Genomic DNA, 24698 nt, shown 5'->3' with positions numbered 1-24698 from the left:
CACCCGCGAAACTGTGAAGAAGGAAAAAGAAATTCATGCTAGTTTTGCTGTCGCACCTCAAACTGCAAAAGTGACGGTCACCGTACGTGGTAAGTGCTTAGTTAAGATGGAAGAATTTGTACAGTAAGATATTTTGAGAGAGAAAGACCACATTCACACAACTTTTGCTACAATATATTGTTGGGTTTTTAAATAAATTTATTTATTTTTGGCTGCGTTGGGTCTTCATTGCGGTGCGCGGGCTTCTCATTGCGGTGGTTTCTCTTGTTGGGGAGCGCGGGCTCTAGGCGCGTGGGCTTCAGTAGTTGTGGCATGCGGGCTCAGTAGACGTGGCTTGCGGGCTCTGGAGCGCAGCCTCAGTTGTGGCACACGGGCTTAGTTGCTCCACGGCATGTGGGATCTTCCCAGACCAGGGCTCGAACCCGTGCCCCCTGCATTGGCAAGCAAATTCTTTACTGTGCCACCAGGGAAGTCCCGACAGTATTTCGTTGTAATTGTTCTATTTTATTATTAACTTATCGTTAATCTCTTACTGTGCCTAGTTTATAAATTAAACTTTATCATAGGTATTGATATTAAATAAAATAGGAAGCAACCAAATGCCCCAAAGCATTAAGAGGATGCGAGAGATGAACTGTTCCCTAGGAGGGAAGAAATTAATGAAACATGTGAATGCTTATATACCCCTGAAGATAGTATTTCAACGATGTACTGAATTGAGGATGAATTAACTAGTTTATGGGGGTCTGGTTCTAGTCTCTACTTGTGCTGTGCTGACTTGTTTTCTGTGTGTTTTAGATACATGTGGTGATAGCAACTTGTTAGTTTCTGGTAAAACCCAGTCCAAAGATAAGCGAAGCCTGGACATGTGAGGCTGAATAAGCACATCCTAAAGCTATGAAATGTATTAACATTGTTGGGCAGTTATGGCAACAGAAAAACAGTGTTGATGAATAAGAATGCTTAAAGGGTGATGGCTTAACGTAAGGGAACAGCAAGCACTATGAAGGCTAAGAGGACATGACATCTCTTTCTTTTATTCAATGAGCTTTCCAAATTCTACTTCTGCTCTGTTTGCAACTGCCCTGTTCTCATGAAGCTTACTTTCAGCAAATGTTTATTCAACAACTATAAAATTATGCATAACTCAATGGCTAGGAACTATGAGGGATACAATGTAGAAATGACAGGCCCCCTGGATCATGTGGGAAAGCACAGACGATATTTGCGAATCAGTGAGTCCAGTGTGTAGACTACTACATTGGTGGGGAAAAAGGAAGAAAGACAGAGTTGAAGAGGAGTGTACGACTCAAATCAGTAGGTTCCTGAATACCAAATTTATGTTAGGACTTTATTCTTTGGAAAGCAGGGACTCATTAATTTATTTTCCTTTTAATGTGAATAGAAAGTGACCAAAGCTGTTTGTGGCTATTTATTCACATATTTTTTGTCCTATTGATATGATCTTTTTTTAGATGGTAAATTTTCAGTGAGCCAAAACAATATCTATTTTACTTGCTTGTTTAATGTCCAATGCAATGTGGTAGCTATGCTTAATATTTAGTTGATGTAAACAGCTGTTATTAAAAATTCAAGAATTATTAGTATGAAAGGAATAAAGGACCCCTTTTGTTCTGAACATTTATTTAGCTAAACTACCATCTACCTCACCAAGGAAAAATAAGAAACCTAGGCAACTGAGGCAAATCATTTGCCCAAGAAGACCACTTTTAAATCCTAGCAAAGCTATCAGGTACTATGTGCACAGAAGTTCTATAAACTGATATGTTCTGTATTTCATTGATTCAGCATGTTTTTCAATGCTATATCTGTAGGTAGATTCCAGAAGACTAGCATATATTTAAATTATCTAAGGTTCTGGTTAAACATGATCAAACTAATTGCCCTCTTTCATTGTCCTTTATATCCTCTGTGGGGTCTCCTAGCCCTGAGTGACTGGTTGTAATGGACAGGATGTGAGGGATGCCACCTCCAGCTTCATATTGGAAGGGCACCTGAAGACAGGATGGGAAAGCCTGCGACAGAGTTAGAGGGAAGGAGGAATGACTATAGTAGAGACAGCATTGGTTCCTCCAGGAATTTCAAGAGGGAAAACAAGAGTTTTTGTAGTTTCCAGAAATAAGACTGACTGCCAGCTCCTTCCCATCCTCCGTCTTAGACTAGCTGCGGGAGAAGAACAGGCAGGCACATGCAGGCTGACTACTTTCCTGCCTGTGACAGCTCCAGATTACACATGCGCAGAACAAAATTACAGTGCCAGCATTCCCAGGCCCCAGGAGCAAAGCAGGGTGAGCTGGGATGAGGTGAAGGAAAATCACAAAATAAAGTAAAACAGACGAGATGATGAGAACAGCAAGTAGGGGTGGTAGATACGGTATAAGGTGCTTTGAGGAGGCTGAGTGGAAGCAAGGATTAGGGCGTGAGACAGAAAGCCTTGGGCTGCCTGGTGTGTGTCTGAGAGAGGTGTGGGTGTGTTTGCAGAGGAAGCTCTGGGGGCGTGTGTGTGCAGAATGTATGTTAGGGAGGGGTTTCATTGATGTAGGAGTGGGAGGGTGTGTGCAGTAGGGTGTGGAGTGCGGGGGTGGAGAGAAAAAAGAGTGTGGAGGGAGGGAGGACTTTTATGGAGTGCCAGGAACACCCATTTCACAAAGGGAAACTGCCAGCTGCCAGAGACTCAGATCTCCCTGTGGGAACAAATCAGCTCCCCACGGTGGATTCTGGCCACAGATCCTACCCCAGGATGTCTGCCAGATTTTTTGATCCCAAAAGGGAGGGACAGAGTTTGTGGATTTTTACCACACCCTGATCCATGATCTTTCCCAGGGACTGATGTTTTTGCTTGCGTATTATCACAGTGTTGGTCACAGAGCAGCATTTCTTGGCAGACAGTCTAGTGAACAGAACTATAAATTAGAAAGAAAGGCTAGTGTCTTGGTTTCTTCATGTGCTTTTCGATGGAACTGTGCTATAATATTTCTGTGTCTTGGTTCCCAATTTTCCTAGTAACAAGAAAGAATATATCAACCAGCTAAGGAAAATAAGATGTAGAATTAATAACTGCAATGAATAAATGATTATAAAGACAAATGGACAATAAGTTTTAATCCAGTATGAGAAAGAACTTCTACTAATTAGAATTGTTCAAAACTAGGAGGAGGTGAAACAGGAGGGAAGGGGACAGGGCACAACCTTTAAAAGAATGACACAGTTGTTGGGAATATGACATAAATTGGTTAGAACCTACTAGGCCCAAGATGGCGGAAGATTCAATTTCTCATAGATCTTGAGCCTCATTATATGCTCATTGTAATACACTAGCATATGCTAAATAACTCACCCATAGGCTCCATGACAGTTCTGAGGCTGACCATAAAAGGCCAAAATGTGGGCGGTGGCCCAATTCCTGGAAATCCCTGCCCCTTCTCCAAAATAGTTGGAATAATCCTTCCACTCATTAGCCTATGAAACTAACTAGCTCATAAAAACTAACCACCCTGTATTTCGGGCCACTCTCACCTTTTGAGACAGACTGCATTGTGTCTAAGGAATGTGTCTCTCTCTAAATAAGTCCACTTCTTACCTATCACTTCGTCTCTCACTGAATTCTTTCTGCATTGAGACATAAAGAACCTGAGCTTCATTAAGTCCTGAGACCAGGTGTGTGATTTAAATTAAAGGACGGTGGGTTCAAGTCCCAATCTGAGTTGTGTGGTTTCAGTGGTATGTGTCGTGTCATTAGAAATGTCCAAACAGAGGGAAGACGACCAGTTGTTGGCTGTCCAGCAGCAAATGAGAGGTGTACTAAAGATACCCTGAAGAGTTATGCAAAAACCCTAAGACGTTATGATTCTAGGACTATACAGTGCTTTAAGCAATACAGAATTATTTCAAATATTAAAGTGCCTTAGATATGCAATGATCAAGGTATTAAATGATCAGCTAACAAAAGAATGTCTCTGTGTGATTAGCACTATTATTGGACAGGCTGTATGTAAAACATATAAATGCAGAGAGAACTTGAGGCCCAAGTCCTCCACAGTAACGCTAAAGCAAACTGAATATAGAGAAGAAGGCCCTGCTATGTACTAGGGAGAATTATTTAATAAAAACAGGCTGGAACACTTATCAGTCATTTCTGAATAGCCTCTATTCCTATAAGTCAGACAGTCCAACTTTGTGTAGTACTGAAAGAAGACCAGAAGTGTTCTCCTCAGTGATAAAAACTTTCAGATGTTTGCTAAGCACCAAGTTCGGATACATATGCGGTACTTGTTTGAGAGATGGTCCAGAGGTCCTTAGAGCTTCCTTAGCTTTCCAAGTACTGTTGATCAGTCTTCTCAAATGTTAACGTGCATTTTAATCACTTGGGGATCTATCAAAACACAGATTCTGATTTAGTAGGTATGGGGTGGGCCTAAGATTCTATATTTCTAAGAGATGCTAATCATGCTTGTCCACAGCCCACTCAAAGAAGCAAGGCTGATCATCAAAAAATCTACAAACAATACATGCTGGAGAGGGTGTGGAGAAAAGGGAACCCTCCTGCACTGTTGGTGGGAATGTAAATTGATACAGCCACTATGGAGAACAGTATGGAGGTTCCTTAAAAAACTAAAAATAGAGCTACCCTACGATCCAGCAATCCCACTACTGGGCATATACCCTGAGAAAACCATAATTCAAAAAGTCATGTACCACAATGTTCATTGCAGCTCTCTTTATAATAGCCAGGACATGGAAGCAACCTAAGTGTCCATCAACAGATGAATGGATAAAGAAGATGTGGCACACATATACAATGGAATATTACTCAGCCATAAAAAGAAACGAAATTGAGTTATTTGTAGTGAGGTGGATGGACCTAGAGTCTGTCATACAGAGTGAAGCAAGTCAGAAAGAGAAAAACAAATACTGTATGCTAACACATATATATGGAATCTAAAAAAAAAAAAAAAGGTTCTGAAGAGCCTAGGGGCAGGACAGGAATAAAGATGCAGGCGTAGAGAATGGACTTGAGGATACAGGGAGGGGGAAGGGTAAGCTGGGATGAAGTGAGAGAGTGGCATGGACATACATACACTATCAAATGTAAAATAGCTAGCTAGTGGGAAGCAGCCACATAGCACAGGGAGATCAGCTCAGTGCTCTGTGACCACCTAGAGGGGTGGGATAGGGAGGGTGGGAGGGAGACTCAAGAGGGAGGAGATATGGGGATATATGTATATGTATAGCCGATTCACTTTGTTATAAAGCAGACACTAACACACTTTTGTAAAGTAATTATACTCCAATAAAGATGCTAAAAAAAAAAAAGAAGCAAGGCTGTAGATGAAAGCATTGAGGGAGTTTCAGGTACTCACCTATTTTCCTAGGCAAGGACACACACTGCATTAGGAGGATAAGATTCAATACTATCCCATCCATGGAATCACAAAATTAATAGTTTAAAAGGAAAGGGGTCTTGTGATGCCATCTGAAAACCATAATTTGGCTCTTTCACTGGCCAAAATTTATTATGTGAGGGAGTGTGAAATCTGTGTGGAGCTGGATTGGTGTCTCCTTAGGGTGGTGGTAATATGGTCTATTAGGGTAAATGTCAGGGACTTCTTGGGAATTCCAAACTACACTGTCAAGGAAATGAAATTTGTTTTAGTCCTTTCTTACCTGCTTGTCTTTTCCCTTCTTAGAACATACTTTTCCCTAAGAGCCTACTTTGATCTCTTTTTCTCAGGACTTTGACCTCAACTAATTGTCTTAATCTCCTCCAAGGAAACAGACAGTAAAGAATTTTAGGTGTGACCTTTCCCAGGGGACTCTTTATTTAAGACTCCAGAGTTTCAAGACACAAAAGGATAAAGCTCTATCAGGAAAATGTCAGACCCTGTGACAAGCAGAAAAGTATATTTTAATAGGTGGACTTGCTTAAATGGTCTTTTCATTTTTCCACAGACTGACCTTGCCCAGGATAAAAGGAGTGGGGAAAAGTGATAGTGCTGGGAAAAGTCTTAAGAAGGGTCTCAGTCTCATTCTGACTCATCAGGATTGAGAAGGTCAAAGGATGAAAGCTTTGGTCCAGAGGAAAGACATTTGAGCAGATGAATTAGCTAAGGTTGTTAACCATTCTCTGAATGGTTACTGATTTATTTTGCATCAATGAATCAGAAATAATTAGATTCCACCTTGTTTCTCACCTCAGAATAGATAATAACTAATGTTGTTCCATATATTTTTAACTATATTAGAAATGTAGGAATTCTTTGCTTCAGCCATCCACAGCTTAGCTCCCCAGAAGTACTGTCTGTCTGGAACACAACTACAAACCAAGAACTATGCAAAAAGTTCCCTGAGCAGGCAAAATAGATGTCATTAAATTCATATGCTCAAGCTCATAAGAACTAAAGGTCTTAGAATTTATATAATTCACATCTCCTACCCCATGTCAGTAATCCATTACTGAAAATCAGCTGTTCTACATGAAACAAACTGACTGGATGCCTGTTTCCCATTATTTCAAATGGGAAAAATTATAATGTGTCACACATCAGACCCAAACCACCGACAGATTTCTAAAAAGGTAATGAAACCATAGTTAAGATGTGTATAGGTAAGTAACAAATGACTTATGATGTAAAATGACTAAGCAAGCTTACTGATTATGAAAGAATGGACACAGAAGTTAACAGCTGCTCAGAATGCTTCAATGTCTTGGTACCAGTGACACAGAAACTCACCTTCATTGACAATGTGCACTTTTTAAAGTCCGTGCACGATTCTAACTTTCTATCAGTTATTTTCCCCACGTATTGCTTTTTAAAAATGTTCTACTGAGTTTTGAGTATGTAAACGTATATTTTCCCCATAAAAATGTCAGCCCCAAAATGATATTTTGAGAGCGATATATGTTCTGTGAATTTGGGTGTCAAAAACCAAGAGATGCTGTATGAGAAGTAAACTGGGGAGGTTTATAGCATATGTCTGGTGGTATGCTGGAGCTCACTTATATTGGTTCACAAGAGCCAATTGTTAAATTTTCTGGAATTTAGCAAGCTGGTGGATGTCACATTGATAACTCAAAATCGGCTATGATGGAGTATTTACACCACAAAAATAAGCAAATATTACAAGTCAGGGACTCCTCCCACCCCCATGAGAGCTGGTTGTTGGGCACTTACTAGCTAGCACATCACTGAGTAGGCCTGTACTGTATTTCACCAAATGTAAGATATCATTGGCTGTTGTTGTACGTTATAATATTACAGGAAGGATATGCTAGACTCAGGGTGTAGTGCAAACAAACCCCACACATCAGGGCCTTACACAACAAAAGTTCGTTTCATGCTACAATGAAGGTCACTTGAGGCTTCTGTTCTACTTAGTCACTCAGGAGACACATGCTGATGAAGGCTCCATCATCTCTATGAGAAGTTTCAGGGTTTACTATGGTGAGAGAGAAGTGACTGGAAGTCAAGACCTAGTTTTTCCATGCTTGGATTGAGAAATAACACAAGTCACTTTCCATCCATATCCTCTGGCCAGAATTAGTCACATGCACAGCCTACTTAAAAGAGCACAAGGAAGTCTGGGGGACAGATTGGGTGAGTACACTGTTCAGTCACATAAACCATTCGTTTACATGTCTCTAAGGAAAAAAAAAAACACTGTCCAACTATGACTTGAGGCTTTCTTATAACACAGAATGAGTTATTTGGACAGCAGATTAAAAAAATCATTTATCACTCTTTTGCATAATGAAGAGGGTAAATTAATCAAAATAAATTGGTTAAAGTCATCTCTAAAAGAAATGCAAATCAAAATTACAACGAGGTACCACTTCACACCAGTCAGAATGACCCTCGTTAAAAAGTCTACAGATAACAAATCCTGGAGAGGGTGTGGAGAAAAGGGAACCCTCGTACACTGTTGGTAGCAATGTAAGCTGGGGCAGCCACTGTGGAAAACAGTACGGAGGTTCCTCAAAGAACTAAAAATAGAGTTGCCATATGATCCAGCAATCCCACTCCTGGGCATATATCTGGACAAAACTCTGATTCAAAAAGATACATGCACCCCAATGTTCATAGCAGCACTATTAACAATAGCCAAGACATGGAAACAACCTAAACGTCCATTGACAGATGAATGGTAAAGAAGGTGTGGTACATATATACAATGGAATACTACTCAGCTGTAAAAAAGAATGCAATAATGCCATACTGCAATAAGGCAGCAACATGCATGGACCTAAAGATTATCATGCTAAGAGAAGTAAGTCAGAAAGAGAAAGACAATTACCATATGATATCACTTATATGTGGAATCTAAAATATGACACAAATGAATATATCTATGAAACAGAAACAGACTCACAGACATAGAGAACAGACTGTGGTTGCCAAGGGGGAGGGCGAGGGAGGGGTGGACTGGGAGTTTAGGATTAGCAGATGCAAACTCTTATATGCGGAATGGATAAACAGTAAGGTCCTACCATATAGCACGAGGAACTATATTTAATATCCTGTGACAAACCATAATGGAAGTGAATATGAAAAAGAATGTATATATATGCATAACTAAATCACTTTGCTGTATAGCAGAAATTAACACAACATTGAAATAAACTATATTTCAGTAAAAAAAAAAGTACTCTCTAAAACTTCTGCACATTTAGAGGCTTGTGCTTCTGAATCACTTTTGAATTCAGAATCACTGGTATCTGTGGTTTTCTATAGACACTGTGCCGCCAAGAGCATGGGTGAGGCAGCATTTCTTAAAAGCGTGTTCATTATTATCTCAATGACTTTTCCCCAAGCCAGTAACACCCATTATGCAAGTTTTAAATCTGGAGCTTTATGAATCCTCCTGGAAGTTGCTGGAAGGTGTTCAGGTTTATACTCCTAACTCAGATATCCTTGAACGATTTGCTGTCTGAAGCTGTGCAGTTGTCCAGTCAGGCTCTGATGGGAACAACCAAGTCACTATATTTTCAGCAAGCTCATTTTTTTTTTTTTTTTTTTTTTCTTTTTGTGGTATGCGGGCCTCTCACTGTTGTGGCCTCTCCCGTTGCGGAGCACAGGCTCCGGATGCGCAGGCCCAGCGGCCATGGCTCACGGGCCCAGCCGCTCCGCGGCATATGGGATCCTCCCAGACCGGGGCACGAACCCGTATCCCCTGCGTCGGCAGGCGGACTCTCAACCACTGCACCACCAGGGAGGCCCTAGCAAGCTCATTTTTTAATGGACTAATTTCTCACGATGTAGGCAACTATGTCATGAGTGCTGCTTGGCAAAATGTGATTGTCACAGATTATGTGTCTTGGTTTCAGAGATGTTGAAATGTAAAAATTTTAATGAATAAAATAAAATAAGGGTATTATAGAATCTATTAAATAGCATGCTTACCTATGGAGGAAACTGCACTGAAACCCAGGCTTAAAGATCTTTGAAAACTTGATGGACAGGAGGGAGAAATCTCTGTGATTTAAAAGCTATAGACAGTTCTTTCCTCCCTAGAGATGGCAGCTAGAATTCACCTTCAGGGTAGACTGTTCTCTTATTTTGGGAAAATCAACAGAATGAGTCATTTAGGTGTCAAACCTAAGCAAAGGCCTTGTTCTGAGCTGGTGACTTTCAATCAGGGTGACTCTGAGTTGCTAAACATCTTTGTTTTATAACCTAACAACAAATGCCTGTTTTGTAATATGCAGAATTGCATCTCTGCACATTGTATTTTCCCTTTGATAAATAGTTATTATCTTCAAAGAGTGAATTTAGACTAAATCATGCCTGAAAAGTACCACTTATTCATTTGGAGATTTGTGTGCACCCTTGCTCAGAAGCAAAATCTGGAGATTGCATGAAGGATGAGTAGACAAGACATGCATCTCACAGTAGTGGACAGACTACACCAAGGACAGAGTTGCACTTGGTAGGGCTCATGTCTGTGGGCTACATAAGGCCAAATAATCTAGAATGTACTGGTGTTGCACTGTTGTGTTTTGATGCATTATCCTACTGGGAACCATGGGACAAGTTCATGATTCTGTTGGTCTGTCATCTTAGGAAAGTAATAAGATGCTGGCACCAGTGAATGATGATTGGAGAAATAGGCCTTGAACTGGAGGGGGGAAACATCTCCTTCCCATGTCTGGAGCTTGGCAGTGGGCTTGTGCTTGGAGTTGTGGATACCTTTGACCTGCTTCTGGTGTTGGATTGAGCTGGACAGGGATGGGAACTAAACAGGCATATCTTTGTGGAAGACTCAGAATGGGTCTGAACCTTGCTGGGTTCAGAGTAAGCTCATCTGGTAGCCAAATCCAGCAGCAGTACTAAAATGTACTTCTCTTCTGTTACTCCCCAACCTTCAGTTAAGCTTGTTAAAGGTGCAGCCTGGTCTCTGAGGGCTGTAGTGAATTAAGGTAAGGTCTGTTTCACAGCTGAGGTGACATGACACAGAGGAGAGTAGGATGCTTTCCTCCGAAGTCAAAGAGGTGGGAGCAGCATATTAGGAGTGAAAGGGTTTTCCCTGCAAGCCCACTGACAAGAGTGAAAACAGAAGTTTGAAGAACAGGAGAGAAGATTAAAATTTTTTTGTAAAGGAAGCACAAATACTGAAAGAAATGAAAAGAACAAACCACAGGAACTCTGTGGGAATAGGTGAGAGTCAAATAGTGCCATACATCTGAGTTGATGCCCTGGGTACACTTACAGCCCAGTACAAACATATCACTCTTACAGCCCAGTACAGAAATGCACATTTGTCATGACATTTCCAAGTTCTCAAGAAAAGGTTAAGTTTGGCAAACTCAGTTTAAGATCACATAAAACTTCATACCAACACTGAGAAAAACTTTGTACACAATTTGTTAATGTAAAGAAAATCCTTAGGATACAGAAGCTCAGCCCTCAGTTATCTGGAAAACTTGAGTATTATGGATGCTGAGAAACCCGGAGAGCCAGAGATCTGCCTGTTCAATTCATGGCACTGGTACTGCAGGACATTTTGAAGATAAACATTGTGTTTTCCCTGAAAGCACTTGGAGATGTTCCCTGTGTGTTTCTAACAACGCTCTAGCAGCTCATGTGAATCTAACAAGCATGGATTTATCTAAAGCTTTCTTTATCCTATTTATATTTGTGGACTACGCAACATCTTGAGGATAATGAGTTCCATATGTTTACTACCCACTGTATAAAGTAATGCCATCTTTTATTTATCTTTAAACTACTTTCATAGAATTTCAGTGGATGCCCTGAAACATTCCAGGATTTGAGGATGTTCTCACACTAAAGCCGTAGCTAGCACAGACAGAGCTTTATGCACATAAGAAAAAAGCACCCCCTCTGGGCACTCAGTTGAGGAAAGGATGCTCCCTCTTTCAGGCAGATGCAGTCTTGTGCCAGGGGCACGGTTCCGTGAGCAGAGCATGGCTAGGCTTCACTCCCAGCTTGGTCCCCTCCCGACTCCCTCACCCTCACCATGCCCTTGCCTGGTGCCCCTGCTGGATGCAACTGGTACAGTGTTATACAGCACTCCTGGGCTTCACCAAGGTTTTACATATTTTGATAATATCCTTTCTCAGCAATCATCTTCCTAAGGGATTTTAATCTTCCTATTAATTCTTAATATAGTGCCTACTGACCCTTCTCTGCCTTTCTTGGGATGTGGGGTTGAGGCAGCTATAAAACAGGGGCCAAAGGAACAAGACAATAACGGATTCTATTGCCAGGGTTTCTAATGAGTCAAATAATTCAGAGATGATCATCTTATAATCATAGTTTAGGTTAATTTGCCCAAGACTCACTCACTGTCATCCTGTGGCCCATGCAGAGAGTTACTGCAAGCTTGATGAGGTATCTTTGCATTTTATCTTCATCAGTTCAGATCTGTATCACCTGTACCTGTCCCCTTTCAGATTTCATTCTCTATTTCCTTTCCCCAAATATGTTCAAATCCTAAATAATACAAGAACTATCACAATATAAGGTTAATGCAAATTTTAGAAAAATACTGAAGATCATGAGTTTATTCCCCCTCTCTTAAAAAAAAAATCTTTAAACCTGTTCTCTTTTTTTTTTTTTTTTTTTTTTTTTTTTGCGGTATGTGGGCCTCTCACTGTTGTGGCCTCTCCCGTTGCAAAGCACAGGCTCCGGACGCGCAGGCTCAGCAGCCATGGCTCACGGGCCCAGCCGCTCCGCGGCATGTGGGATCTTCCCAGACCGGGGCACGAACCCGTGTCCCCTGCATCGGCAGGCGGACTCTCAACCACTGCGCCACCAGGGAAGCCCCCTGTTCTCTTTTTAGATACACTCACCTGGCCCAGTGCTGACACTTGGTTGATACTCAATGCAAGAATGAATGACTAGGATACAGGGAGGGGGAAGGGTAAGCTGTGACAAATTGAGAGAGAGGCATGGACATGTATACACTACCAAACGTAAGGTAGGTAGCTAGTGGGAAGCAGCCGCATAGCACAGGGAGATCAGCTTGGTGCTCTGTGACCGCCTGGAGGGATGGGATGGGGAGGGTGGTAGGGAGGGAGATGCAAGAGGGAAGAGATATGGGAACATATGTATATGTATAACTGATTCACTTTGTTATAAAGCAGAAACTAAAAAAAAAAAAAGAATGAATGACTAGACTCCCCTTACTGTTTGTTTTGATTCCATTTGCTATATAGAAGCAGCCTCTTCTGTAAACATTTGCAAGTCCTTCCTTTTTGTTCTGCTCAGTGAACACTGGAATCTTAGTGATGTTTGGGTTATATGTTAGATCCTCAGCAGTTAATCATCTGGTAAAATTCAGTTGTTCAACTTTCTTTCATCCCAGGTCTTTGTCCCCATATTTAAAATATATCAAGTATTTCTAAAACTAAATGTCAATTTCAGTAATATCTATAGATGAAATACTTGAATATTTTTCTTCTTCCTACCACAGGTTTTCTGGGGAGAAACATTCTATACCAGCTTCAACCATTAGAAGTTTTTATCCTAAGCACTTTCCCTTCAACAGAGAATTTTGTTATTTTCACATTGTTTAATTAAAAAATTTTTTAATTATTACAAAAAATTTTAAACACATAGAAATAGAGTGAACAGTAAAAAGAACCCCCAGATACCCATCATACTGCTTCAACAATTTTCAATAGCTCTTGAATTTAATCTAGTATAAAAAAAAATGCCTTGACTTCTACTGTCACTTAGATGCCTGAAATTCTCAGATGCTTCCTCTTCTTGTGAGGATTTTTATTTTAACCTCTTGCAGAAGGTTGAAAATTTATCTGTGTAATCATAAGCTCCCAATACCTCCAGGTATATAATCCACAGAATGACATGAGCTGTGGACTCAATTCCTGGTCACGGGTGTTTGAGTGCCACTCCCATACTGTTGTTGCTAGTTATTGCTTTTTGCTAATGGAGGCAATTCTCTGGGGGTTTCTCATATTTCTGCACACCTGTGAGCCAAAGCACTGACTTGCCCTTTGTTCCTTTAAAAGGATGTTTGTAGAGCCAAGAGCCTTGGAAGTGAGAGGTAGTGTCTCTCTCTGGAACAAAGGGCAGGCATACTTAAGGGCCATTATATAAAGATCCCGGTTCCCTGAGCTTGGGGTCCTTCTGTAACACAACCTACTGCATGGGCGGATGCTACCTGATCCTATTCGCATTCCGTGGGAATTAGGAACGGATATAAAAATGCTGATGCTCAGGTTGTTGTTAGTGCTGTAATAAACCGCATCTCTGGCCTAGGAATCGCAGGCTTTCTATTAGCATCCATGACACTATGGCAGGCTAACTTTTTAGTTTGCAAGTAGGGTAAATGTCAGACCCTTCACAGTTCTTGGCAGTTTGGACAATGATGGTGGGATGCTGACAAAGACATGGCTTTCTGAAAGAGAAAGCATGAGTGCCTCCCAGGCCAATTAACAGGATTTGAGGAAAGTTCAAGGGAATCAGAAGGGAGTTGACCAAATGTTATGGCCAACTGGAAAATAAATGCTTTTGTTTGTCTGTCTGTTCTTTACTTTATTGCCTGCTAAAGAGAAGGAATTGGGAAGGTGGTTGCAGGCTGAGTTGTCAGGAAGGAGTTTCAGAGACAGTTGCCTGACCAGTGCCCTGCTTATTACGAACTCTCCTCCAGGTGGGGGAACTTCCTCATCGACCCAGGGGTCAACCTCAAATCTGCCCCATTGTAACAGCTAGTAGGTACTAAGATTCATCTCGGGTGGGCAGAAGGTCCCATTTTCATTCAGACAAGTTACAGAGACCCAAATCCACACTGAGCATGAAAGGAAGGAAAGTTGCTATCGTTGTAGGCAAAAACCAGACAAGTCAATAGAGCTTTGCCTGATTTGCCTGGGAATTGAGGGAATGGGGTGTGTAATGCTTATCAAGGAAGAATGGCAGCAGCTGGGCTTCCTCATAGTTCAAATCCTCCTGCAATCTACAATGCTAACTTTAGATCCATTTGGAGATGACAGGAAAAGGTCTCAACTTCTTTTGCAGTGGGTCCTGGCTTCTATAAGCAAGCATTGGCCTTCATGGAGAGATTTTTCTGAGACAGAAAAACTCCTGTGGGAGACCACAGAGGTGGCATTGACTAGGATCCAGGCTCTTACTACTCTGGATTGGGTTTACAATGCTGATGAATGAGAATGAGGAAATGATGTCCTCCTACCCTTCTGACCTCAGCCACATTATGGAGAAACAGTTAGAGATGGAGGTGAATATTTCCCTGTCCTCTGTGACTGATGAGTTTTTGATTGGTGCCTCTAGCAAAAGGAGGCTGTCTCCACCCAGGGGTTTTGGATTCATTACTTCCCTGATGCAACTACTAGAAACATTCTTTTTGAAAAGTAGTTATTAGCTTGCTACTGTGCTCTTATCAAAACTGAATGCCTAACCCATGGAAACCTTGTGACTCTCTGATATGATATTTCTATCTTTGGGTGAGTCAACTCAGATTCAATGACTAACAAAGGGGGACAGTCCCAACAAGCTTCACTTGTCAAATGAAAATGGCATATTCAAAAACACAGCCAGCTTGGCCTCAGCAGCATCTAGGCTTTACATGTAAAAGTGGTACCTATTCCTTTGGGGGAAACTCTATGCCCCATTATGTCAACTGAAGCAAACTCACTGGCCCTTACAGGGCTGTCAATTCACAGCAGTTTCCCTAAATGCCTGGGTCTACTTATTCCATTTATCTGAAACCTGGTGGTATTCACTGGGCTGCTATGGCTGTTTAACTTCAGTGCTGTGATGCAAAAACCAAATGAGAATGAAGTTGCTCCACTCAGTGGGCAGAACTCAAGGCTGTCCTCATAGTTCTAGATAATAATGTCCTTGAAGAACCTTGTTATATTTTTTACCAACTCTTGGGCTGTTGCCAGTGGTCTAGCTATTTGATCTGCCTCTTAGAAACTAAAGAATGGCCGGTTGGAGACACCCTCTTTGGGGCTGCAAACTGTGGGAATAAATTGTGGCTGCCGACAGAACTGTCTGGATCAAGCCTATGCTAAGAGTCTGTTCTCTGACGAGACTGACTTGACTCAAGCTGCTCATTAAGCTGTTACTGTCCAGATTCTTACCATCCTTGCCTGGATCCATCACTGTACCAGACAGGGAAACACTTACTATGGAAGCATCGTAGGCTGGGCACAAAGTCAAGGCCTCTAGTTTCCGGCACAGAGATTACTGCTGCATGCCAGACTTTGAACACCTGCCAAAAGTTGACCCATCTGTCTTGCACAAGGAAGGACACATCATGTGGGCCATCAACCCTACCGACTCCTGGCAGAAGAACTACATTTGACCTTTGGTCCCTTCCCAGGGCTATCTATGGGGTCTCAGGGCTGTTAATACTTTTTCAGGTTATGCTATTTCTGTTCCAGTCTGATCTGCCAACTCTGGCAACACTACTGTGGTCCGTGAAACTAATCCAGGTCAACTTTTTGACTGTCTGGACATTTACAGTCTGATGATGGTGTGCTTTTTATCACAAGCTACTCAACAATGGACTTATAGTCAAGCTATCTGATGGACCTTCCATGCCTCCTGACATCCATGGGCATCTGGTATTGTTGAGCTTTGGAATGGCGTCCTCAATAATTGATTCAACAATGTTTCCAGCTCTACCTCCCTCACCTCCTCCTGGTCTACACACCTTACTCAGACAATTAGATCATTGAATGCAACTCTCTCCAGAAGGGGATCAGTTTCTCTCAGCTGCTTCCTGGGTAATGATTAGGATGAAAGAGGTAGGAAGTTACATAATCCTAATTAGAAAATTTAGGATTCTTCTCTGACCATTCCCAGGTAAGATGCTTTAACTTTTCTCCTAATGGCAACCCCAGGCCAGCACAGTTGGTTCACCTACTATTGCTGTGAATAATAAGCTGTCCTTTGTCTCTGATTTCTTCTTATTTTCTTATTTCTTCTATCAGAATACATGAAACTATGGCAGGCTAACTTGTCAGCTTGCAAGTAGAATACAATATCAGAATTTTCCATAGTTCTTGACACTATCCCCAAATTGAACGACAGTCTGGATTGTAAAACAACAATCACAGCACAGAGCTCTACAGAAAATGATGCTTGCTTTTTACCTTTCTGCCTAGTGTTGTCAAAATGATAGTGATAATTCTGTTACATGCTCTATGGACTCAGCAAGATTATACAAAGAACATTTTGACAAAAAATGGAAATGAGTAAGATGCAGGCACTGTTTGTTCCCTTCGTATTACCATGCAGGGGAAGAAGCTGTGCATTTTCTTTGCCAGTTACTGTCACGCTTATAGGGTCCAGGATGCGATTACCTATAGGAGAGTGTGCCTCTTAATGACCTTTCCTCAGTGGTGACAAAATGTGTACAACAAAGAATCTAATTACAGTAAAGATTGCATGCGGCACAAATCAGGGTTGCCTAATTAAATCTAATATCATTGCTGACAGCTATGAATATGTTTAAAGAATTTGTTGTGAAAGCTCCTCTTATGTTTACTATTGTGATTCAGCCCCCATGTGGTGAGATTACAGTTCAGGAGGTCCCTGATACTGTAGGGATAATGCTAGCTCTCACTGTGTTAGGTGTGTGTGTGTGTGTGTGTGTGTGTGTGTACATGTGCTGCCCTTCAGAACATTTTAATGCATCAAACCAAGGCAGAGTGAAAAAGCTGTTTTCTCATTTACTAAGAAAGGTTTCTGCAGTTACCATAAAGCACAACTTCAAAAGGTTTTTGTTTATATTAGTCAGTGTGTGACAGTTCTGACAGGCAGTGCTTCACATGTCTTCACACACATGTGATACCTGCTGCTCATGGAAACCTCACAAGGCTTGGGGGCCTAGACTGGAGATAACTCAGAGACAGTCCTGGCGATGGTCATGGGCAACTGGATGATGATATGTTATTGCTGTTCAGGAATCTGTGGATGATTCAATAAACATTCATTAGGTGTCTGCTACCTGCAGGTATTATACTAGACACGAAGAGTACACAGATGCCAAAATGTTTGCCTAAATGTTTGATGAAAAGCTGTCAGTCTAGTGAAGGCAACCATGAATAGGTCTGTAAACCAATAGTTACTCTACATATGGATCTGTATACAAAATGTTAAATGGGAATACGGAGGAGGAAATGATTAATTCTGCCTGGGATTAACAAAGAAAATTGAGAGTAGGAAGTGGTTTTGGGGTCCACTACTATGTTTGGGGCTGTCACATACAACCTTGCATCCTGTGTACCATGAGGCTTAGACCACTCCAGAGGTACAGCCAGAAAGGGAAGCTTTGGAGTCACACAGCTCTGAGTTTGAACTGCAGCTCAACTGTTAACAACCACTTATTAGTTATGTGACTGAGTAAGGAATTTAACCTCTGTCAAACGTGGTTTCTTTATTGTTAAAATAGGAATGATGTTTAACATTCTCCAACATAAATCGTAGCAATATTTTCTTAGATCAGTTTCCCAAGGCAAAAGAAATAAAAGCAAAAATAAGCAAATGGGACCTAATCAAACTCAAAAGCTTTTGCACAGCAAAGGAAACTATCAACAAACTGAAAAGACAGCCTATGGAATGGGAGAAAATATTTGCAAATGATGTGACCAACAAGAAGTTAGTATCCAAAATATACAAACAGCTCATATAGCTCAATATTGAAAATACAAACAACCTAAACAAAAAGTGGGCAGAAGACCTAAATAGACATTTTTCCAAAGAAGACTTACAGATGGCCAACAGGCACACGAAAAGATGCTCGACATCACTAAGCATTAGAGAAATGCAAATCAAAACTACAATGAGGTATCACCTCACACCGGTCAGAATGACCATCATCAAAAAAATCTATAAACAATAAATGCTGGAGAGGGTGTGGAGAAAAGAGAACCCTCCCGCACTGTTGGTGGGAATGTAAATTAGTGCAGCCACTATGGAGAACAGTATGGAGGTTCCTTAAAAAACTAAAATAGATGGGCCTCCCTGGTGGCGCAGTGGTTGAGAGTCCGCCTGCCGATGCAGGGGATGCGGGTTCGTGCCCCGGTCTGGGAGGATCCCATGTGCCGCGGAGCGGCTGGGCCCGTGAGCCACGGCCGCTGGGCCTGCGCGTCCGGAGCCTGTGCTCCGCGACGGGAGAGGCCACAGCAGTGAGAGGCCCGCATACCGCAAAAAGAAAAAAAAAAAAAAAAAAAAAAAAAAACTAAAATAGAGCTGCCACATGACCAGCAATCCCACTCCTGGGTACATATCTGGAAAAAACAAAAACTCTAATTTGAAAAGATAAATGCACACCAATGTTTATAGCAGCACTATTTACAATAGTCAAGACATGGAAACAACCCAAGTGTGTGTGTGTGTATACATACACAGACACACACACACACACATATACAATGGAATATTACTCAGCCATAAAAAAGAATGAAATATTGCCATTTGCAGCAACATGAATGGACCTAGAGGATATTATACTTAGTGAAGTAAGTCAGACAGAGAAAGATAAACACTATATGACATCACATACATGGAATCTAAAAAAATAATACAAATGAATGTATATACAAAACAGAAACAGACTCACAGACATAGAGAACAAACTTATGGTTACCAAAGAGGAGAGGGAGAGAGGGAGGGAGGGAGGGACAAATTAAGAGTATGGGATATGATATCGCTTATATGTGAAATCTAAAAAAAAGGTACAAATGAACCTATATACGAAACAGAAACAAAGTTACAGACATAGAAAACAAACTTATGGTCACCAGGGAGTAAGTGGGGGTGGGGGGGGATAAATTGGGAGATTGGGGTTGACATAAACACACTACTGTATATAAAATAGATAACTAATAAGGACCTATTATATAGCACTGGGAACTCTACTCAGTACTCTGTAATGGCCTATATGGGAAAGAATCTAAAAGAAGAGTGGACATATGTATATGTATAGTTGATTCACTTTGCTGTACACCTGAAACTAACACAACATTGTAAATCAACTATACTCCAATAAAATTTTTTCAAAATTTAAAAAAAGTATGGGATTAACAGATACAAACTACTATACATAAAATAGATAAGCAACAAAGATTTACTGTATAGCACAGGGAACTATAACCTTGTAATAACCTTTAATGGAATATAATGTGAAAAAAACATAAATGAATCACTTTGCTGGACACCTGAAACTAACACAATATTGTAAATTAACTACTGCAATAATTAAAAAAAAAGAATGATGGTATCACCACACTGAATTATTAAGATCAGAGGAAATAACCAACCTAAAGTGTACACATGGTAGATGCTCCATAAATATTAGTGTCCCTTCCCTCCCACCTTTCACTTCAATGCTATATTGAGTGATGTAGAAAAGCCAAATTACCAGCTTACTGAGAATGATCATTTCATCATTCTTTCAGGGACTCATGGCAGATTTCAGAGTATTTTGGAATTTGAAAGACAAATAATTGAGTGAGTATAGGAAAGGGAGAAACTAACAACAACAATAATATTTTTTGCTGGTTGCTTTACATACATTCTCTTTTTTAATCTTCAAAAAAACCCCACAACTCTCTAAGGGAGCTTGGGTATCTTCCATATTGAAGATTATTTTCTTACCTAACATAATATTAGTATTACTTAATTCATTTTGTTTTGTGTGTGTGTAAACCTTCATAACCTTGAGATGGGCTTTTTAAAAAAATTAGTAAGGTTCCAAATTAAGGCACACTACAACCAGATGAGAAGAGTTAGCTGTAGCCACCCAGTAGAGATGGAGGAACAAGGCCTCGTGTGTAAATGTGCTCCACTGATATAGAATTTGGTGTATTTTCCATTTGTGTGTAGTATATACATACTTCTTCACTAGGAGTAATTAATTCAAAATGTAAAGTTTCTTTAAAATAACTGGTAAAGAAAACGAGTCTATGTTATTTTTCAGTTTCTTTTTTATCAGCGTATCACAACTTAATGTTACACAGAGTTCATGATTGGAACGTTCCTTTATTACTCACCCTAAATCTTAGTTGGTGGTCAGGACTCTCCCAAGGCTTGGGTATGGCCCTAGGGCTTTGGAGCAGATTAGTATCCAAATAGTTTTTCTCTCATTTGGCTATGCTTTCTTCCTATTCCAGACAAGGGGGCACCGATTGGCCCAAAGACATCTGCGATGCCCTGGTTTCTCTGCTGTAAATGCTTCTTTTGGCTTCCCCAAAGCTCCTCATTTACTTAAGGTATGGGATAAGCGGTTCTAACCAAAAGACCCTAGAATACAGCACAGCTCTAAAAAAGAAAGAACTTTCTTTTTCTCACGTGATATAGATTGAACAGGAGCATTGAGGGTCAGCCGGAGGGCTGTCCCATGAGGTCATTCAGGGAAGTCGGTCCTTCCATCTGGTGCTCCACCATGCCCTAGGGTGATGTTCTCATGCCCCGGGGTCAAAGCTGGGCTGATGCATGTCTGAGTTTCAGCCCAAGGGAAGAATGAAGAAAGTTTACCAAGTGACTATGTCCTTAAGGAGATAATCTAGACTGAGCACACATTACTTCATTTCCCAGTGGTCTAAATTTAGTCATAAGGTCACTCACAGTAGCAAGGAAAGCTGGGAAATGTAGTTGACGACCTAATGGCCATGTGTCTAGCTAGAACTCAGGGAGTTCTATTACAAAAATAGAGGAGAAAGGATACCGAGAGATGATAGTAATCTCAGCCACACTCTAAAAGACAAAAGTTAGAAGAGTAGCGGAATTCCCTGGTGGCGCAGTGGTTAAGTATCCGCCTGCCAATGCAGGGGACATGGGCTCAAGCCCTGGTCCAGGAAGATCCTACATGCTGCGGAGCAACCAAGCCCATGCGCCACAACTACTGAGCCTGTGAGCCTAGAGCCCGTGCTCTGCAACAAGAGAAATCACCATAATGAGAAGCCCGCGCACCGCAACGAAGAATAGCCCCCGCTCGCCACAACTAGAGAAAGCCCGTGCACAGCAACAAAGGCCCAACGCAGCCAAAAATAAATAAATAAATTTATCTAAAAAAAAAAAAAGAGAAAAGTAGCTATATAATGGTAGAGCACATTTTTCCCCCCAACCCAGAGGTATTCTCCCTTTTTAAAGTTTTCAGTATCTCTCCTCCACAGTTATCCTTATGTGGCAGCTTCTTGCTATGTGCTCAACAGCACCCTGCCACTACACTTGCCTCCCCCAAATCCACTGTTGACACAGAAGCCAGCAGGATCTTTTTCGAATGTAAACTAGGCAACATCACTTCTCTGCTTGGAACTCACCAAAGACCTCTCTTTGCAACAGAGAATCAAATCTAAATTCTGTACTGTGGCCTGGAAGGCTGCCCTACTGGCTTCTGCTTACTTCTCTTCCTTCTCTGTACTCTGCCAATTTTTGTTGTTTTCCCTGAATATACCAAGCTTGTTCCCATCTTGGGTCTTTCCCTCCTGCTGTTCCTTCTGCTCGAGGTCATATCTTCACAAAGTGTCTCCTTCTAATATTCCGTCTTCAGTCCAAATGTGACCTGTTCAACGAGGGCTTCCACAAACTCTCAGCTAAAGCAGCCTCATCCTCCCAGTTACTATCTGCGACATTACCTCAAAATGTCCTTCATAACATGCGTCTTGACCACTGTTATTTATTGTTTACGTGTTTATAGCATATAAGCTCCTGGAGACAGAACACTATCTTGTTCACCACTGTATCCAGAACTCCTACTGGGCAGCTGTGAACACAGAGCAGGCACTCCGTGAATATCTGTTAGCTGACAGGCTTGAGCTTTGTAAAATAGTAAAACTATTTATCTGACAGCCATTAGCACAGGACCTTGCACATAGTAGGTATTCATTCAATATTTATTGAATGAATAGAAGTAGCTACAAACTCCAGTGAATCAGAGAGACAAAGGATGCCATTTGAAAAGGTTTTACGTAATATTTTGTGCTAAATTAATAATTTTCTGAACATTAAAGAAATCAATAATCGTTGTAAAAAATAGAGATAAGTATAAAGAAAAGTCATACCACTGAAAGAAAACCATCGTGGACATCTTGGTAAACATACATATAGATTTTTGTTCCTATATATGTGAATACACACAAGATTTTTAAAAATTGGTATCATATGTATACGTAGTTTAAATAGAAAACTTCTCAAGTATACTCACCAAGAAATAATGCTTATTTTAAAGTATGAGGATGAACATTAAGGTACATTAGACTGTGTGTTTTACTTACATATTTCAGGTGGTGATTACAGAAAATAGAGAATGAGATTTGCATGGACACTTCTTTCAGCAGCCAGACCCAGGTCCCATGCTAGGGGCTCTCTGCAGAGAAGGGAAAAAAAAATTTCTGGAAAAGTTTGTCAAGCCTGAGATGCTGCTTATTCTTATTTAGATCTAATTCTCCTTCCTTTCCACAGAAAAGCACTGATTGCTTATATTTTCATCTTTCCTAGCAAAAGATAATGAATATCACTAGAAGAAAGCTATCAAGACCCATATTTTTACCTTTACCATAAACTTATATAATACAAACTCCCATGATGGAACTGTATAGTTAGGCTATGCTATTGAAATGTCAGGAGTGGTGTGTTCCTTGGAGGTGAGGGGAAACAACTAGATTTGGAAATCTGGTGTACAAATGTATATGAATATACAAATGACATTTATAGATCCAGATATACCCATCCACCCACGAATATATATAGTTGGCATCAAGTCACTAAGCATAAAAATGTTGTGGGTGCTTACAACTTCTTTTAAAAAGGCATTATTTGCATTAAAACTATGTCTTCTAATTTCCAAAATAGTCTGTGTAAGGAGTTGGGAAATTTGGGTTAAAAGATAACAGGGGAAAAAGGAAACACTGGAAAATAAATTGGAAAAGTATGCATATAAATATCACAGTCTTCTGTGTTTTCAGCCTTTTATATATGTGGAAGAAGGTGCACATTGCGTTTCCAATTCTGACTTTGCCCAGCTGCCTGTGTGACTTTGGCCAAGTCAGTTCCCCTCCCTGAGCCTTCCTGTCTTCATCACCAAAGTAAAACAAGAGAGAGAAAAGGAAAGAAGCCAGCACTTGTTACACCAGGCAGCCCACCTAAGCAGTACAGAATGTCCCATCCAGCTTTAGCATTCTGTGATTATTACTGTTAAAAAATATATCAATTGTGTTATTTTGTACAGATTAATTATATAAGTTATTCCTTTTTTTTTCCTCTTGCCTTTTTTTGTCTGTTGAAAGGATGTTGGTAGGTAGTTTTGTTAAACGGTGCTTTATCTGCTTAAAATTTCTTGTGTGGTATCTACCAACATTACTGACATTTTTAGTACCTATCAGTTATACTTTGAAAGCCTCTGATGCTGGTTGAAGTTTTAGTTGAGTCAAAACCCTCCTCAGGTGGGTTTACCACGGGTATTCCTAAAAGGAGGCAGTAACCTGTCTCAGGAAGACTGTGGTAAAGAACACAGCCATTTCAGAGCTGTGGCCAGTGAGACAGGGGACTGGATGGGGGAACAAAAGTGTGCTCTATGGTTGGCAAGAGAGAAAAGGTACTTGCCGTAAGTGACTGTTGGTATGTGAAAATAAAATTATGCTGAAGTCCTCTAAATCTTGTGAATGCCAAAGACTCTATTGCTATCCACAAAACAACTCTCTGGAAAGGAAACACGTGACCTGAAAATTTCCTGTTGTCTTGGACAAGGGCCTGGAGGGTGAGAAGAAAACATCAACATGTAACCAAAAGGGATGACATAAAGAATGCTCACATGGCAGTCACTGTTAAAATACCCAGCTAAAACTTTCAGGATAGAAGGAACAAACTCATGGAGGCGCCCTATCCAGTAGTGGAGACTCTCAGGCTAAGGCCCAGCCACAATTCTAAAACCTTAGAATAAAGTCAACGGTCCCTCTGATTGTTTACAACAATGCTTCCTTTAGAGCTTCTACTTGAGGAGTTGGGGTGGAGCAAAGAATAAAAAAAACCCTTTCTGAGCTTGCCTCACATCTAGCTTGAAAGTAGAATTTCTTTACTGGAACTGCTGATCTGTAAGGCTACCAGTTTACGTGGGTTTCAGTGGGCTTTTAGAGTTCAAGCATGTGTATAGTCTACTTGTTTGTGTGACAATGCTGCACATACTCACACACACACACACACACACATACACCTGCCTCATTTATACCT

At 40.8% G+C, this 24698-nt stretch overlaps 1 long non-coding RNA gene across 1 annotated transcript; it reads right to left on the bottom strand.

Annotated features, from left to right (window-relative positions):
• Positions 1-187: 187 nt before the first annotated feature.
• LOC309809552 lies at positions 188-24236 on the bottom strand. The gene is made up of 3 exons (XR_014294870.1): positions 24071-24236; positions 22748-22835; positions 188-431 (listed from the first exon to the last, which is right to left on the bottom strand). It is a non-coding gene; the product is annotated as an uncharacterized lncRNA (long non-coding RNA).
• Positions 24237-24698: the final 462 nt, after the last annotated feature.

The sequence above is a fragment of the Mesoplodon mirus genome (genome assembly GCF_964341445.2).
Source record: "Mesoplodon mirus genome assembly, chromosome: 8".
Taxonomy (NCBI): Eukaryota; Metazoa; Chordata; class Mammalia; order Artiodactyla; family Ziphiidae; genus Mesoplodon; species Mesoplodon mirus.
The sequence above is the reverse complement of the archived record's forward strand: the minus strand, read 5'-3'. Positions and strand labels throughout refer to the sequence as shown.